At 42.0% G+C, this 4,832-nt stretch overlaps 1 pseudogene; it reads right to left on the reverse strand.

Annotated features, from left to right (window-relative positions):
* Positions 1 to 1,028: 1,028 nt before the first annotated feature.
* Positions 1,029 to 3,341, reverse strand: LOC113609328 (60S ribosomal protein L23a pseudogene; annotated as a pseudogene).
* Between the last annotated feature and the right edge of the window lie 1,491 nt (positions 3,342 to 4,832).

Here is a 4,832-nt window from a genome sequence, read left to right on the forward strand (position 1 = left end):
TTTTTTTTTTTTTTTTTTTGCGGTACGCGGACCTCTCACTGTTGTGGCCTCTCCTGTTGCGAAGCACAGGCTCCGGACACGCAGGCTCAGCGGCCATGGCTCACGGGCCCAGCTGCTCCGCGGCATGTGGGATCCTCCTGGACCAGGGCACGAACCTGTGTCCCCTGCATTGGCAGGCGGACTCTCAACCACTGCGCCACCAGGGAAGCCCAGATGTTAGCTTTTATATAGAGAATGGATGAACAACCAGGTCCTACTGTATAGCACAGAGAACTATATTCAATATCCGGAAAAGAATATGAAAAAGAATGTATATATGTGTAACTGAATCACTTTGCTGTACAGCAGTAATTTACACAACATTGTAAATCAACTATACTTCAATTAAAAAAAAAAGACACACACAGAAAAGAACACTGTTATTTTACTTTTTCCATCAGTGGCAGTAAAGTTCCAAAGTAAATATGGAGGATGGCAGCCAATATCACATACCTGAGACAGTCTACTCCTAGAAAAGGGAGGGTCTTGTGATTTAGAGTGAGTGCTTTTGCTCAAGGGCAAAAAAGTCTCAGACTAGAAAAGCTCCAACTTGATTGCCCAAGTTGAAAAGAAAGTCAGATGGCCAAGGTCCACTGTGCAATGTGGTACTTCTAAAGTAGATGGAGAAGCAAGCAATTGCTTCCACTCCAATGCGACAGCCATGGAAATAGCACCCTGGCCTCCTGGTCCCTCAAACACATCAGCAATTGAATTATGCCAGCCATGCTCCCTACCCCTGTGCCAGCAGGGTCTTATCTTACCTTCCTGACGTGGTGCAAATCCTATCTTCCTTACAAGGCTTTCTTATGTTTCTGGCCTACAGGCATGATTTTCCTCTAAATCTCTACAGTATTTTTCTTTTCTTTTTTGGGGTATGCGGGCCTCTCACTGTTGTGGCCTCTCCCGTTGCAGAGCACAGGCTCAGCGGCCGTGGCTCACAGGCCCAGCAGCTCCGCGGCATGTGGGATCTTCCTGGACGGGGGCACGAACCCGTGTCCCCTGCATCGGCAGGCGGACTCTCAACCACTGCGCCACCAGGGAAGCCCTCTGCAGTATTTTTAAACTGCAGGATTCATCTTAGTTCTGCATCCTACATGCACTGTCTTAGATGCTGCAAGTGAACGTCTGTTCTCTGCACCCAGATCATAAACCCCTGAGGACACCAGCTCTCTTGGGATGACTTCATATCACCTACAGCTTTAGCTCCAGGCCACACCACCAAGTCCTCCTAATCGCCATCACCCAAGGCTGGAGGTTATGCAGAGACATTTGGCAAGGCACAAGCAATAAAAAACAAAAGGCTCAAAGAATTTTCTTTTACTATTTAAAAGAAATGCGCATTTACCTCCATTAACATTTTGCCAATTAAATTCATGCTGCTAATATCCATGAAGAAAGAAACTCCACTTGAGGAAAAGATAGTTTCTGAGTCTTTCACAAAGTCCAAGAAAGAATCTCTTAACATAGAACCACTTCTTTTTTTCTTCATCATCAAAATGACCATAATTTCCACCAGATGATGTTTATCAGATCAGATCACCTGTCATTCTAAGTAGGCTGGAAATGTGCCTCTTTCTTTCCTTCTTCCCTTCCTTCCTTCCTCTCTTTCTTTCAAGAGTGAAAATTTTCATATTTAGGATGAGCTGGCTGGACTCAGCTTAGATGACCCCAATTTTGTTGGCAACATCCAAAGCATCATAGTCAGGAACCAGTGGACCATATGCCTTCTCTCCATCAGGCCTGATCAGGGCATTGACCTTGGCCGGGTCAATGTCATAGAGATTTTTCACAGCCTGTTTAATCTGGTGCTTGTTGGTGTTGACAACCACAACGAACACAAGTGTGTTGCTGTCTTCTCTCTTCTTCATGGCTGACTGGGTGGTGAGGGGGAACTTAATGATGGCATAGTGGTCAAGCCTGTTTCTCCCAGGGGCGCTCTTTTGAGGATATCTGGGCTGCCTCCTGCAACGCTTTGGGCTGCCGGAAGGTGGGTGACATCTGGATTTTTTTTTTTTGTGGCTGTGGACGCCTTTCGACACTGCTTTCTTGGCCTTCAAAGCCTTTGCTTTGGCTGCAGTTTTGAGAGGGGCGGGGTTTCCTTCTTCGCCGTCAGCGCCATCTTCGTGAAAAGGGTGTCTTTCTTTCCTTTTCATAACAGTGCCAGGTGCTGTTCTAGATTCTGAGATTACTGTGGTGAATAGGACAAAAACTCTGCCCTGATGGAGCTGACATTCCAATAGGAGAAATAAGACAATACCTGTATGAATAAGTAATGATAATCAGGTTGCGATCTGTGCTACGGAGAAAGATTAATTAGGGAAAGGAACTAGAGAAAAATGGGAGAATAAAGAGACAGAGTGATCAGATGACATTTGAATGGAAACTTGAAAACAGTGAGGGAGCCAGCAGTGCTCAAGTAAAGAGCACCCAGACAGAGGGAACAGCAAGTGCAAAGGCCCTGGGGCATATCTCATTTGATGTGTATAAGGAATAATCCGGAGCAGCAGAATGAGCAAGGAGTATGGGAGATCCTTCACCAGGAACCAAATCAGTGGTGACTTGATCTTCGACTTCAGCCCCCAGGACTGTGAGAATAAATGTCTGTTGTTTAAGCCACACAGTCTATGACATTTGTTATAAAGGCCTAACACAGGTGTTAAGGAAATACCAAAGGTGCACGAAGGATGGTGTGACCATAGAGAAGTGGAGAAAAACCTCCCAAACAAGATGACCTTTAGCAGGTGCTTTTAGTCACTTCTACCTCTTAAACAAATTTCTATCATTTAATGGAAGTGCTGGCTGAGATAACTTAGTGCAAGTTCATTGTTCTTCAAAACCATATTCTTATGTATACACTTTTATTTTATACAGTCTTTGCATGAATGCCCAGAATTCACACCACATCTGGCTTCATTAAGATATTTTTGCATCTCTTTTTATTCAATAAATGTAATAGCATTTTTTGAACTTCAATTAATTCAGTGATCATTGAATCTACCTCTTTTATAAAGTAACTGTTATGAGTACGTTCCTTGGGAGGAAAACTCTCCAAGAATAGACATTCTTATGAAATATATTTTGTCCTGTGCTCATTTTGTTCATTCTTCTGCCTAAAGCCCGTTAGCCATGTACGTCCTAAGAAGGAAAAAGGGGTCAAAGTCCTTCTATTAAAATATTTTCTGTGCTAGAAACCCATCAGCCTTTTTAGCAAGTAAGAGAAATCGAAAAAGGAGAAATAAATTTGTCTTCTCCAAAGTAAAGAAGCAGGAGGTGAGTTTCTCAAGTGGGCTAAATTAAGGCTTCTGGAGCTGAAGTTTACATCGCAGTTTTACAGATTTTGTTGATGGAAACGTGTTTGTTGTTTAGCTTCATTTTGCTACCTTGTTCCACAGTAAGGAAAGTCACACAGCTTGCAATACTGAGAAACTTATTAGAATCCTGTGGTGTTTGCCAGCTTCCATTTTCACACAGTAGAGCCAATGTGAGGGGAAGGATGGAGCTGCAAACAGGAAATGTGAAACCCCTGCAAGAATTCACGGCTGGAGATGGCAGCGCCAGGCTGCCAGAAAGCACCTTCCCACCTTGGCATCCTCCTCCTCCTCAAAAAAAAGGTAATTTCAGGGTTGGTCTTGCCTGGAAAATTGCATCTAGAGTTGAGGTTTTAGCGGAGGATTGGAACTGCACAATAGAGTTAAGAAACTGCTGTGGAAATGCCAACAGATTTTTAGATTCATTTTAATGATTTCAGCTTACTTCAAAGGGCCTTTGAATCATCAGATGGTTTCAAAATGCCAAGTAGGACCGCTGGGAAATGGGGCTGAAGTGAGAAAAAGCCGTGCTAAGTCAATAAATGTGTTTGTCTTTATTCAGTTGTGAGGCATCTTTGCCAATATTCCTAACAGCCACACTAGGAAAACCTAGTACAAAAATCACAGAGGTGCAAAACTCACACCAAAAATCAATTAGAGACATAAGCTTTGGGAAATATAAATTGGAGCAAATGAAAAAAATTAGATTAAAATTCCCAGAAGTACTAGAGAAAACTACAGATCCACACCAAAGAGAGAAGCCAGTGGATAACCAATAAATTAAACAGATAATTAAAGGAAAAAAGTCCTAAAATAACATTTCATTTTCTATTGAAGAAAAAAAAAAAGAAGCTCTTTAGCATGCGGATCTGTCCACATGGCTTAAAACTACAACACTGGCTGGAGAAAATGTCACAAGTGAACATCCTGAGTTTTCCTCATCTGTTCCACTGGGTTACAGAGTCTCCAAGGAGAGAGCTATATGCTTATGAATGACAAATCTATACTGTTTGGTAGAGGAAAACTGCCTTTTCTCCCATTTCCTTTGATCGGCTATTTTAACCTAAGAATGTAAGATTGGTATAGTTTTCCAAGTGTCAACCTGATTCAGAAGAAAACTCTGACTCAACCAATATCTGTCTTAAATAATTCTTGCTAATATAGGCCCTAAGGTCTCACTGGTGTGCTCATTAACAAAACTCTGACAAAACTTCTAAGTTCTTCTATATTATTTTAAATAAGTAACAGGAACAGTTGAAAAATACTCTCTTTGCTAGAAAATTAGATCATTATATAAATGCCTAAAGTTCTCTTTGACCTTTGACCCAAACCAGGCTCTTGCCTCAAACTCCTGCTAGTTTGCCTGGGTTTTTGATCCCTTGTCTCCAGCACATACACATTAGACACAGGTATTTTGTGGTGTTTGTGTTTCACAAGTGGAATCATATTATATATACTTTTCTGAATGTTGTTTTTGTTTACTGA

This window comes from Aethalodelphis obliquidens, unplaced genomic scaffold, assembly GCF_003676395.1.
Source record: "Aethalodelphis obliquidens isolate GAN/ISIS:26980383/991018 unplaced genomic scaffold, ASM367639v1 scaffold56, whole genome shotgun sequence".
NCBI classification, from domain to species: domain Eukaryota; kingdom Metazoa; phylum Chordata; class Mammalia; order Artiodactyla; family Delphinidae; genus Aethalodelphis; species Aethalodelphis obliquidens.